Source organism: Melanostigma gelatinosum, assembly GCF_949748355.1.
Source record: "Melanostigma gelatinosum genome assembly, chromosome: 20".
Lineage (NCBI taxonomy): Eukaryota > Metazoa > Chordata > Actinopteri > Perciformes > Zoarcidae > Melanostigma > Melanostigma gelatinosum.
Window position 1 is genome coordinate 898088 of NC_136653.1, and position 14375 is coordinate 912462.

The 14375-nt window shown below is 41.6% G+C and overlaps 1 long non-coding RNA gene across 1 annotated transcript; it reads left to right on the top strand.

Annotated features, from left to right (window-relative positions):
- Nucleotides 1-13030: 13030 nt before the first annotated feature.
- Nucleotides 13031-13850, top strand: LOC306794150. The gene is made up of 3 exons (XR_013772917.1): nt 13031-13088; nt 13328-13477; nt 13764-13850. It is a non-coding gene; the product is annotated as an uncharacterized lncRNA (long non-coding RNA).
- Nucleotides 13851-14375: the final 525 nt, after the last annotated feature.

The window sequence follows — 14375 nt, forward strand, 5'->3', positions numbered from 1 at the left end:
TTAAACTGCAACATCTGAATTTTCATCTCAAAAATGTTAAACTGTTAAAATGTTAAAAAAGGGATAAATCAGAACGGTCACATGTGCTGGGCAAAATGTGCGCTCACATGGGTCCTAAAATCTCTCTCTCTCTCTCACACACTCACACTCACACACACACACACACCAGAGTGTGTAAGTGTGTTACTACACAGCTAAGCATTAGTCACATGTGAGCCAATATTGCTGTTTGTTATTTTTCAATAGATGTAAAGCAAAGGCTATATTTGGTCAGTTTTAAGGGTTTTTGGCATAAACTCTCCAGAAAATCCTAAAACAATTACCACCTCATAATATGTACACGCCATACACTGCCCCCTTTAAATCTCTGTCCAGTTGTGATCTGTGTATACATGAAGCCAGTGCTGTGGTCAGATTCTTGTCATGTCAAAGTCATCTGAGCAGACATTAGACAGCCAGTGGTTCCTGGTGCATGTCACAGTGCAGAGAGTCACCTTGGAATCCGGTGACTCCTTCAACATGTAGGCAGGAAATGCACAGTGATAGGATTTTCAAGATAATTTGGATTTGGATTGTACAACGATGTAATTTGGTTGTATGACTGCATATGATTGGCTACCATGCAGAACAAGCTACTTGTGAACCTGACCTTCAATTACAAGCCTAAACATAATGAAATGTAAATGTTTCCATTGTGGTTTGGACCAATAAGAACCAGGGTGTTACGTGTTGTGTTTCCCCCCTCCTGCCCTTCCTTTTTTCTCTCTCCCTCAGTTCTTCTAACAGGTCAATCGGGTGATTGGGTTCCACCTGTGGGGGCCGGTTGTCCTGATTGGTGATTGGCACCACCGGCAGGCTGGCCAATCAGTGGAGGGAGAGCCGCAGATAAAAGACAGGAAGCCGCTGAGCTCAGGAGAACTTCACACTGGGTTTATGTCAATTCTGAGAACTGAACGCGTTAGTATTTGTGGTGACAGGTGAGTCTGGGGTACCCTGTACATTGGCACACACGTAGGCTATTTTCTGTGTCTAGATACACTAGGCTTATTGGTCAGTGCCTCATCTGTGTTGGTCAAGCACATTTAGATAAGTTAGAGAAGCCATTTTGTTTGTTGATTTCAGAGGTTAGTTAGCTACGCCAAGTTCTGTTATCTTTGTTTCAATCGTTTGGCACAACCACACCTGTCCCAAATCTTGTGTTGTGACTCACTCGTTTATCACTGTACGTGCGCATAATAAATATTGTTCGGTACACGAGCTATTTGGTTTTCATTTGGGTTCGTCCCTAAATCCTTCCCCTGGACAACAGAGAAGGGATGTAACACTCCAGAAGAGAACACATGTAGAACCTTTAAAGACAGGAGTGTGAATACACAAGAAACTAATCGGAGCAGTACATGAGGGCGGGCTCAAACTCTGCTATACTGTAACGGATTTTGTTTCACATTTTCAAACCAGCAGATATCATGAAACACAGAATCATCAGATTATAATCTTTCAAGGAGAAATCCGTTCCAGAGAGAATTGCAACAGCATATTGTATACACTGTTAATAAAAACAATTTATAGTAGTTTCCTAATTCAACACAAAACTGATTATGAAGTTTGTCTAAGTGTGTAATGAAATATCCAGTTTGAGTTAGAATGCTTCCATCAATGTGTTTTCTTCATTTTAGCATATAATCCATATCTATAATCATCTAAACATCCAAATGTCGTCACTTCTGCACCCAGCAGGCAGGAAAAGGAGTGGGGCCCGAACGCAGACACACAGGAAGCAACGGTGATTTTAATTAAGAAAACGTCCACACAACTTACACAGGAGGTGAAGTCTGGTGAGTTCAAAAGCAATCAGAAGATACACGAATGAAAGAAAGATCAATGTGACAAGTAACACGGATCAGGTTCTCACACGAGCGATACAGCCAGGAAACATAGCAGACAATCAGTCCACCAACAGACCAAAGACTGTAAATACACAGGACAATAATCAACAAGATGCAGCTGGGAGGAGACGAGGGCAGGCTGAAAGCTGATTGGTGGTTGAAACAATGGGAACAGAGCGAGGCTCAAACTAATTAAACACAGGTGATACACCGAACATAGGAGGGAAAAAAATAATGACAGGAAGTCAAAGAAATACAGTACATGTCAGGCTTGGATTACAAAATAAAATAGAAAGTGAAAACTGAAGTCCCGAAAAAAACACAACAGTATAAAATGAGAGGAAACCAATGCCTCACAGTAATCATCAGTAAATGGAGTGTGAACAGCATGCTGGTTTGTCTGATAATACTAAATTCTGAATACATTTCAATAAAAAATTTATTATAATTGTGCATGTCTCTGTAAATGTCCTCTCTGGGAATCAACTATCATTACAAACAAAAATATTTCATGATCTGGAAAAGATGTAAGAACTCTGACAGATTTGGGAGCCCCGCTGTGAAACCAAAAGAGAGCCTCTACTAGACCGTCACATGTTAATCTGATTTGTATCCCGGTGCTGTGATAAAGTGTGTCATACTTGTTTGATTAAAGCGTTGACTCAGTGTTGGGTTATGAGCAAACAAACCATTTCAGCACAGTAGAGCCACTGTGTGTCAGATTACGGCTCAAATACAGGCTTTAGTTTCTGTTTCCCTGCTTCAATCCTTCACTGTTTTGTTATTGAACTGAAGAACAAAAACAGATGCATGTGTTGATTGTTCAAATGCATTAATATGACATATTGATGTTTAGCTGACAAGGACATCTAGCAGCTGCTGTGAATTATGACTAGTAGTAAAACAAAACCCAAAGCTGAATTAAGACGAGACATTACAGGCAAAAACATTGATTATGGTCATTTTATTCTCCATGTCTTTCAGATTAGTGGAAAGAACATTACATTAGTCATTTAGCACACACCCAGATTCTTCGCAGTCAGAGTTGGCGTCACCACGGTATCATCAATGGTGATGGACAGGTCTTGGTGTGGGCAACCCTTCCCCGGGAGGAACAGTTGCTCTGTTTTGTCCAGGTTGAGCTTGAGGTGGTGTGTCGTCATCGACTTCGAGATGTCAGCCAAGCATGCAGCGATGCGTGCCTCCACTTGAGTGTCACCAGGGGGAAATGACAAGACCAGCTGGGTGTCATCGGCATAACAATGGTAAGAGAAGTCATACGAGCGAATAACAGAACCCAGAGATGTTGTGTAGAGCGAGAAGAGAAGGGGCCCAGAACTGAACCTTGTGGAACCCCTGTAGTCAGCATGTGTGGTCCTGTCAGGTAGGATGCAAACAGGGAGAGTGCAGAGCCTGAGACGCCCATCCCCTCGAGGGTGGAGGAGGATCTGGTGGTTCACAGTGTCAAACGCCGCAGACAGGTCGAGGAGAATCAGGAAAGAGGAGAGAGAGTTCAGTCTCGTGGCGTGAAGCCACCACGATCCAATGAAATTACCGGGCTCATAAAACACAGGGTGTGCTTTTATTGATATTAGTTTGCTACAGTATGTCTTTGTGTTCTTGTAAACATAACACATGTGGCACGCTTTAGTGTCTGTATGACATGCAACAGTGTTTCAAGTAACCGTTGTGTGCCATTATTAGACAATTGGAGAAGGTGCTCCAGGAACTTGATGTAGTGGTATAAATACCGAAAAAAACAACACACAGGGTGCAAGGGAGGACAGGTGGATGGGTCAAATGACCTCAACCAGGAGACCGGTATTTCTGTCCCGTGTGAAACCAACAATGTCTTTGTGTCACTTCTGTTTGCAATGTTAAGTTTCACTTTCACTTAATAAACAGGGCTACATGATCGGACCTTATGATGATCCGCCATTCCGCATTAATGCTATAGGCATAGCAACTCGAAAATATTCTGGAAAAAAGCATCTGATAATAGACTCATCAGCAGCCCAAGACGATAGCGCTCCAGGCATTAATAGCCTCATACCTCTCGCGCCTTTTTCCCTATTCTACGCAACAGTCGATAACGCGATTCAGTTAATCAAGGTATCCGATAAAGGCGCATGGTTAGGGAAGGGTCATATAACGGACGCCTTCAAGGTCATGCCACTCCATCCTTCTCAGTGGCACCTTTTTGGCGTCAAATGGCGAAATAAAATGTATTTCTCAGTTAGACGAATCTTTGGCTGTCGTAGTAGCCCCTGCATATTCAATACCCTGTCTGAAGCACTTTGTTGGATACTGTTTGGCAAAGTAACTGCAAATTGCCATTCGTTCTTCACTTGTTAGACGACTTCCTAGTCGTGGATTACCCACAATCCCAACCAGACCGATGCATTAGTGCACTCAAGGACACTTTGAAACAATTAGGTGTTCCTCTCTCTCCGCAGAAAAAACCCAAGGCCCATTGAAAGAGATCGAGATTCTAGGCATCACATTAGACAGCGATCTAATGCAAGCAGCAAGCTGGTTCGTATTAGAGAAGTCATGAAAGATGCAGAGTCTACCAAACGTGCTTTGCTGTCATTAGGCCACCTTAACTTTGCGATGAGAATTATTCCTCAAGGCAGATCTTTCATATCCAGATTACGTGACTTCTCAAAAACGGCGGACAAACTTCACGATCTTGTTGCCTCAGACGAAGGCTGTAGATCAGATTTAAGATTCTGGACTTTGCTGTGCGATAATTGGAACGGCATCTCGTTCTTCTCCAACAAATATACCGAAACATCAGTCGCTCTAAAAATCTTTACTGATGCAGCTCCTTCCTTTGGTTTTGGGGGAATCTACAGCGATCAATGTTTCGCGGACACCTGGCCAAAAGAACTGCTCGCTCTCCCTCCACAAGAATGTCACCTAGGAGGCCGCTGTTCATGTCCAAAAGTAACACTCATTTGAATCGAAAACATTATCTTAACCTGACAAAGTATTTTGTTTTATTCGGTCTTGTTGCCAAAACCTAATGGGGATGGTCTCTTACAGCATTCATAGCAATACTTACAGACGATAATGCATTGATAATAATTCATAGAAATCCCACGAAAGTTTTCGTCTTTTATCTGCATTTTATCCGAGGATGTAGAAATACTCATGAGGCGGGTTGATGGTCAACAAAACAGTTCTTTCAGCCAAGAGACCGCAGTACATTCCCCATGTGAAATCATAAGTCAATGTTGATGTTTTTTTCACATAATTACATACTTCAGGCAGCTCCGTGGTTATTTTAACCCAAACAATGTTCATTTTCTAAACCTAACTGAGTTTCATGTGTAGACAGAAGTTTATTTTGAAAAGACTATGCATGCAACGAGAGAAAAACTGACGCATGTTGCAGGTTTTTGTAGGAAAATGCATGAAAAAAAGAGGGTAGGATATCATATGAACCATTGTATGACAATACGTTACCCTAATTGAGAATGCAGTTTTGAAATGACTAAAGCGTTTTGTTTTTTTCTGGCTACTGGGTTGTTGCAACAGTGTCATTTTAAAGGCAATAAGAAATGGCATACTTTGGGCTGTCCCAGTAGCTCACTGAACTAGAGCACATACCATTGAGTCCTGGCCACAATGAACTGGATCCAAGTCCGGCCCAGGTCCCTTTGTTGCATAACGTCTCCTCTCTACCGTTTCTCTTTCACTATAAAAATAAAGCTGTAATACCGAGAACAAAAAATCATAAAAAAGAAAACACTTTGTGATTATGTTTGCAGGAATACATTTGAAAAGATTCAGCATTTTACCACCAGATGTTTTCCTGTCAGTATCAGCTGGTGGTTTCTGCAAAAAGTAAAACGAATTCACAAAATAAATAAAGGACACACTTTGTGTGCCTTCCTGTAAGTAGAGGGAACTTGGACAACAGTCTTAAGTGGTTCTAAAATCCTGGCTACGGTCTTGTTTAGAGGAGGCTTTTTTCCGCTTTGGAGCAGCTTTTAATCGTTACGGGAAAGAACCTCTATCTGCAGTGTTATGTGCCCTGTTCAGCTGCTGCAGACATTGATCATTAGGGGGGGAAATAGAATGCTTTAAAACTAAGCCGTGTCACCTCTGCTGCAGCAGACCTCGGTGCATCTCCACTGTCAAGAAATACCATCTGCCCTGCCAGTACAATAGCCATTAGGCAGTGAAACCACAGTTTAGCTGGTTCCCTGCCAGCATCCATTTTGTCAGCCTGAGCACACTCCACGATGCTCGCTGAGTGCAACAGAGTGCATCAAAAAATAATTAAACACTTTCCAGGGTGATGATGCAAGCAGTAATTAATTGCCTGTGCATAATGTAATGTTCATAATGTGACTGCCACAATAATAATAATAATAATAATAATAATCATGCTTTCTACCAAATCGTCTCATCTCTCATTATCTTGCTTCCCAAGGTTTCATGGTTATAATATCTGGTGGGGAACAACTGGCATATCGATAAGCTCCCAATAAAGCGAGCAATATCTACAATATTAGTGTGTGTATGGTGTGCACAAGGAGGGTATTAACATACGTTTAACATTTAAAAGTGCAAAGGTAGTGCTTCTGAATTTACCAGAACTGCTTAAATTTGAGCATCACTGCCCTTTTCTTTTCAGTTGGTGGCTCTCAGTTCTTCTTATAACCATCAACCTCCGAGCTCAGTGTCACATCCTTCCTTAAGCAGCCTGATGTCAGAGCGATGCATCTGTGGTGTTTGAGCAGTGTGTGAGAAGAGCCGGTTGTGTCTTTTTAGCTTTGCCGGGAGAATGTCATCCATGAAAGAACTAGTTGAGCTGACTCTGTGAGCAACACAAGATAAAAGCCAATGAACTGTCAGTGGAATGTTTTACTTTATTGGTAGGGATCTACTCTTGAGCTTTTTAACAGGTAGGTCAGGGTCAGCTACAAAACACCACCACTGAGGCACGACCGATTTGACTTGTTGTTGGCTTTATTCAAGGAATAAGCCTTCACACTCCAGGTTCTTTTTTTTTTGTGCGATTCATTTGCACAACATATTTTTTCACAGTCATTTTGTCATGAATACTTTCACAAAGAACACATTTATTATGCTGTGAAAGATGGCAACCTTGACAAATACACTTATACCAGATCCACTCCTTGCATTTCTCATTTTTGTGTCTTTTAGTCGTCACGCCCCCAGTGTGTAAACTCTTAGACGTGAAAAACTATGACTTTGGTTCCACAGGATGCCACAATGTTGTGGAGAGAGAAAGTCTAGATGGGATGAACTACCATCAGGGCTGACACCTGTCAAACAAACAACAAAGCAGGCTTTCATCGAGTTTCATTTTTTTTAAAGACTTGGTAGTCTCAGGTGGGCGCTGTAGTTTATCAAAAATTACTCAAAAAGGATGAAATTGTGCATTTGTTGGACTATTTTCAGCAGTGGATTAATCCACATTTGGTTGTCTAGTGAGTATTTGGGACAGCAATGTATGTGGAGTCACAATAAACTAGAGTGTGTTTGTTCATGGTAATGAAGGAACAGTGCAGCTTATTGATTTGTGTTTAATAGTTTCTGGATAAAAATGGAACTCTGTGACACAGAGGAAGACAACAAATCAGGCTTTGATACACGCACAATACTTGATATCAGATACCTTCATTGTTGGTTTGGGTCTACACATGGGATTCGTTAACGATAAGAAGAATATCACTAGACTTATCGTTGACACTTTGTGGCTGTCACAGGAGTTCAAGATCAGGACCCAATAGCAAGACCACAGGAGACAATAATAAAGACAGGAATGTGTGGAGACCGTGGTCCGACACAGGGTGCAGGCAGATCGACGGTGTGATTCCCGTGGATCGACACCGGAGGGCAGGCAGATCGACTGCGTGAACTCCCTTGGACCACAACAGATTCCCGGACCGGCAGACACCGGAGGCAGGCGCTCAAGGCAAAGGCCGATACGGGGGTGAAAGACGGTACTAACTGACAACCCCAGACTGCAGGACCAGGGTTAATATAGTGCCAGGGGAATGATTAGTGGGATCTGATTCTGGTGTGTCAGCCTGCGGGAGGTAATCGGCTGGAGTGTCCGCAGCTGTGCACTAATCAGGGGTGTGGCCATGGGAGGTGTCTGGAGGCAGAGGAAAAACACAGAGCACATGCCACACAATAACAAACAGGGGAATGACAGAACACATGAGGAGATCAGGGGAAACAGAGGTAACACACAACGGGTCAGACAGGAATCCTGACAGTGGCTCTGTTGTGTACATAGACTGTATATAAGAAGTGGACCTTTTTCACTTTGATGTCACCCATACGGTTCGGCATCATGGCCAGTGCCATATTTGCTTTTTGGAATAAGAATCTGAGGCGGGTGGAGCTGTTATACCGCTGAAAATACATTGTTATTCAACGGAAATGTTACAATAAACTTCCATAAACTGAAAACCTGCTGTAAAAGTTCAAAGAAGAAATCATGGCTAACTCATACACGACATGTCAATCACAAGGTGGCCCTGCCCTAAAGCATCCCCTGCTTTATGGTCTATTTGACTCTAAATGGACCAGAAGTTACTAAATGAACATCATGCTGTATTGAAGAATACTTGAAACTAGAGATTGAGACCATAAACTCATGTTTACAATTTTTACTGAGGTAATAAATCAAGAGAGAAGTAGAATCATTTTCTCATAGACTTCTATACAACCAGAGGAGTCGCCCCCTGCTGGACATTAGAAATAATGCAAGTTTAAAGCATTTCGGCTTCATCCGCCAGAACCAGAGGTTGCCGCCTGGTGCCAACCTCTGGTTCGACTAAAGCCTCCAAGGAGGTTGTTTTTTCATTTCTGTTGTTTTTCTATATTCAACCAGAGGAGTCGCCTACTGCTGGTTATTAGAAATAATGCAAGTTTAAATCAGTTTTGCATCGGCTTCACTTTTCCGAACTGTAGGCTGACATCTGTTCGTGGAACAAAGAGCATTAATGGCTCAAATGAATACATTAGGGCAGTGATTCTCAACTGCGGACAAGCGGACCCGTTTTCAGTGGGTCGCGGGCCTTCGCCTGACAAAAAAAAAAAAAAGTTGTGATTTTATTTTGAAGGGCATTTTTTATGCAGCGGAATTATTCCAGCATTCACGGCACTTGTTCAGCGGTGCAGGAAAAACACCGACCAATGCGTTGTGAATCACATCACGTGATGAAGCTCAGCCAATCAAATATGGGCATTCTGACAAGTTTCCTGACTCAGTGAGATGTACACACACAGTGACACACGGGGGAGAGACGAGTAGAGAGAGCAGAGCAGGACTATTGAGCTGTGGGTTGTGAAAGTCAAATCATAGGACGATTTCCAAAAGAGAGAAATGGCCAGAGAGACCAGAGTCATTGGACTCACAGTCTGTTGTGGAATATTTCTATGAATAGTCGGGAGAAGAGTGTCAAAGTGTTGTCAAATCAATGTCAAATGAAACAGAGTCTGGATGAACGATCAAAGTTGTAATAGTCAATTTATTTGCTTGCAAGCAAAGAGAACACAGTCTCACAGATACATCACCGTCATCTGTTAGAGGTGCTCCAACGACACATTCAAATGCATGGACATTTATACCCAGCCAGCATGCTGTTATCTCGGTTCGAAACAAGAATAAACAGAAGAAGGAAACCAGTCAAGGCAGATGTTTTCCTTTGAAGCATAGTGTCCTGTCTTTACGATACCCTGAAGGCGCTTTTACGGCCTGTTTACAAATCCCTTTGTTATCAGTTTGCCCCACAATAAACCATGGATACACCCAGTCAGATGCGTCCTTTGATGTCACTGTGACCTGGTCAAAGAGTTAAGTCACAGTATTGCAGAGACGGAATAAGCCTGTTTTACCATCACACATCATATATTCCTAAAGAGGGTCATGCCCTTCAGCTGATGCCCATCAAGGAAATACTGTAATCAAGGCCTCTGTGTGTCACCGTCTTTGAAGACAGAAACAATGCACAGGAAAACAGATAACAAGATAACAGATAACAAATAACAAGACACCTGGATGCAAAACTGATAGAATCATCTACTCAAATAGGTTTTGTGCCTGCACTTTTAAAGACTTACATTCTTCAATCCTAAAGCATAAGACGATGACATATTTTCCCATAACAAGTCTCATAGAGGTGAATTGTTCCAACACTAATTTCTCTTTTTGGAAGATGAGAAAAATATAATATTGTGGATTTATCACTTCACACTGATACTGACTGGGTCCCGGCTTGTCATTAAGGGGTAATGGTGGGTCCCGCAGCCAGACCAGTTGAGAACCACTGCATTAGGGCATCTTCATTATGACTGTATTTCAAAACTTATTCTTATCACCTGCTTCACCACCTCCCAAAACAACTCTCATAACCTAAAGTATGCTCAAAGTGAGGTTTTCATCATAGGAGTTAGCTTCACGGCTGGTTCAGAAGCAGCACTGCATTTTACCTAAAAAGATAGATTTGCTGGCTGGATAGATTTACTGGCTGCTACGTGTGTGGTTTAGGTGTTCGTGACCGTGGCCATACGCTGGGATTTAGAAATGCAGAGGTCCAACACTGAGCTAAGGCCTAGTGAAGAATATTTGATTGCCCTGATCTAAATATGTGCATTTTAAGACATTTTCAGAGTAAAATGTCAATAGCTTTTAAACCACGTTAGTGGATACATGAGAATTAGGTTGTTGCAACCCACACTACAAAAAGAAATACAGAGGATAAAATATCAAACATTTTTTTGACAGTGTTTAATGCACGTGTCAAACTCAAGGCCCGCGGGCCGAATAAGGCCCGCGGGCCGAATACGGCCCGCCACGTCATTTTATGTGGCCCGCGAATCCGCCAGCAAAAAAAAAGATAAAAATAAAAATAAAATAATTTTGGAAAAATAATTAAAAGTTAGACTTGAAAATAAAAGTATCCCCATGGTCGAAATTATGAGATAGAAAGTTGAAATTATGTGATAGCATGTTGTCTGTGTACCGACATTAAAACTATCACAACAGGTGGACAGGAGAGGCAACAGCCCGAAAAGAGGTTTTCCAACGATTGAAAAAGATCGACAAATAATCCCAAAATGTCCACAAAGAGAAAAATTGATGCAGAGGGAAGAAAATGTAATGAAAGATGGGAAAGCGAATACATGTTTGTGCTTCAAGGAGAACAACGGGTCTGTCTTCTGTGTTATGAGGCGTGTTGGTGATGAAGGATACAATTCACGTCTGCATTTTGACACCAAACACGGAGCTAAATTTAGCCTCCAAGAAAAACATCAAACTGTCCAAGAATTAAAAGGCAGACTGCAATCACAGCATAATATATTTACACAGCTACAGCCCAGTGCATGCTGAAGGTGTGTGAGCAGAGCTCCGACCAGATACAGACTTTTACAAATGTCAGTTTGTGAAGAAACACCATCGCAGACCGAGTTCATGAACTAGCAGCAATCTAACAACACAGCTAGCTAAGAGACGAGCAGGTACACAGGAAAAACGGGAGAGTAATTTTTCCGGAGTTACAATTATTTTCCACTGAAGGAGTCATATTTAATCATTTTGGAGTGTAATTACTTCCAGTAGCCAGTAGAGTGTGAGTAAATATTCAGAATAAAATCTATTGGAGTAAAACAGCGTGACCACGCCCACAACGGTTCCTTAAGTTTCGTTTCTGCCGCCATGACACCTCTCGCTACACTGGAATGAGCTGACGTTTTATGGAACGGAAGGGCTGAAGTGAGGAACAGAAGACGGCATTTGAAATAACATGTCAGGTAAGGTCATTCGTTTTGGTTAACTTCATGTGTGTAAGGTACATTGTGTAGCAACATTGCAGCTAACCTAACGTTACTTCACTATTTGCATTGTCAGATATGAGCCATAGCTTCTGATTGTTCGCGTTAGCAGATGCTAACGGTAGCTTCTAACGTTTTCACATAACTTAACTAGTCACAGTCAAACGTTAGCTTCTAATGCATTAACATCAATTCGCAAAATATTTGGTGGTTTATGGACATATTAACGTCGACACACCTGGATTAAAGTCTCAATAAATTAGTATTAGCTATCATCAGTAGCCAGCGGACTTCACTGAGCAGGTGCATGTGTGTTTTATTCTGTGTAGAGGGGCCGTCTTTTGCTGCAGTTAGTTGGTGCAACAGGTACAGTTTACTGTGAAAATGGCTATGTAGAATTTGCAGTTTGTTGGCGTCAACACGTGTATTTTACTCAGAAAGGAGCTGTTAACGACCGTTTTAAGCTGCATTTGTTGGCGCTAACCTGTGTATTTTACTCTGAAAAGAGCTGTTAAAAACCGTTTTAAACGGACTGTTTCTAGCTGCGTTTGTGGGCGCTAACACGTGTATTTTACTCTGAAAAGAGCTGTTAACGACTGTTTTAAGCAACTGTTTCCGGCTGCGTTTGTTTGCGCTAACACGTGTATTTGACTCTGAAAAGAGCTGTTAATGACTGTTGGACTGTTTCTAGCTGCGTTTGTTGCCGCCAACACGTGTATTTGACTCTGAAAAGAGCTGTGTTGATGGACTGTGTTTCGCTGCAGTTCATCAGCACCCTGGTCGATGCAACATGTGTGTTGTACTTTGAAAAAATGCACTTCACTCTGTTGACCGCTAAAACTAGCTGGGCACGGGCCACTCGCGAAGTGCGGGTAGAATTCCGCAGCATAAGCTGATTGATCTGTTGCACTGTGGCATGCTAGAGACGGCCAAGTCGGAGACAACCAGGTGAAGTAGACATTGTTCAAGATGAGACAACTGGTTACATTTCTGATGATGTGTTCACGCCAAACGCAGTAGATTACATACAAAGTCTATGCACAGCCACTATGAGACTGGAGTGACGCGAATTGGCGATTCAAGCGAATGAACAGGTCCCTTTAGTACAGCGTAATAAAGACGTGCTTAAAATGTCCCTAGTTTTTATAATGAAATAGTTTACCCTTGTGGAGACATACTATTAGTCCATGCATCATGTCTTTCTAATGTTGGCTTACTATGGTATTACTAATGTTGGCAGTCAGCTGTTTCTGATAATGAAACTAATTTAATTGTTTTTGTCATGAAGGATGCAGGCTGTAAGAGTGAAGTACAGAAATCGTCAGAAGTACATTTGTTATGAGGGGCAACTAACCTTCAAATCATTTTTGGATTGTGGTGAGTGAAAAATATTGCACACACTAACCTGTGGAACAATACACTTGGGATGTCACTCTATGTTTTGCATAACTGAAAGTCTTTTCCATGGAATAGCAAAGGTCTGCATGGAACACTGTCAGTTTTGGGATTACAATGTTCAAGTAAAGATGGCCTTCTGATTTCTGTCTGTTATGTTTTTCTGCAAATACACAACCGATTCATCACTAAGCTTGTCCCTTGGTATTTTGTCTTCACAGTTGCCAAGAAATTTGACCTTCCAACCTTGGACTTAAAAGTCTATGATGAATCAAAGACCGAAGTTGATGAGGAGGTGTTTGAGTTTCTACTAAAGAAACAAGACATTGGTGTGCTGGAGATTTGTCTACCCCAAGACCCAAATCTTGAGGGTTAGTTACTTATTAGCTTATAACTTCATATTTATCTGTACGGCTTGGTCAATCTAACATGTTTTGAATATGCAAGACAATTTTATATATCTGAGTTGGGGTTTTTTAAAATCTTATTTAGATATTTTGAAATCATCTCTGCTCACCCTTTCCACCATTTCTGGAACTGTTGTGGGCATGATACAATGTGAAATATTTGCATTCCTCTAATAATGGATGGGTGCACTTATATTGTCTTATAGTCACATTGTTAATCACATTAGTTCAATGTTAATATGATTTCTAGATTCTTTGAGCTCCCCTTCATGCTCCTCCTTTGCAAGCTTCAGTGGAGACAATGAGAGGGACTCGGACGACACCACTATATTGCAGCATCGTCCTGCTACAAGACAAAGAGATGAGGGAAGTCATCTAGCTCAGGTAAGCTCTGCAGGTTCCCTTGCATCCTTTCTGAAGGTTTAAAAAAAATGCCAAGGTTGAACGGTAAATGGCTGAATAACTGAAGTTGTAAGATTGTGGCCATTCTGTTTTATAATACTTGATGTCATTATTGTTTTAAATGTTTCATTGTGTTAATTTTTGTTCTTCCCACTTAGATGATTGAAGACATCCTGAAGAACAAACCTGGAGGAGAGAGGATCATGAATGAGTATGCCCGAACAAAAAGCCTAACGGATGCCAGAAGACGTGATATGGTCAAGATATTGGTCGCACATATGACAAGTGAACATGGGTATGTTGTCATGTTGTTATTATTACATACCTGCACTCCTAATACACATGTGTGTCTTGAATTGACACAGTACAACACCCCTCTTTTAGCAGGTGGAATTTACACATCAATACTTTTGATTGGAGCACATATAGTAAAGTCTGTGTGTTTGTGTGTAGGACAAGT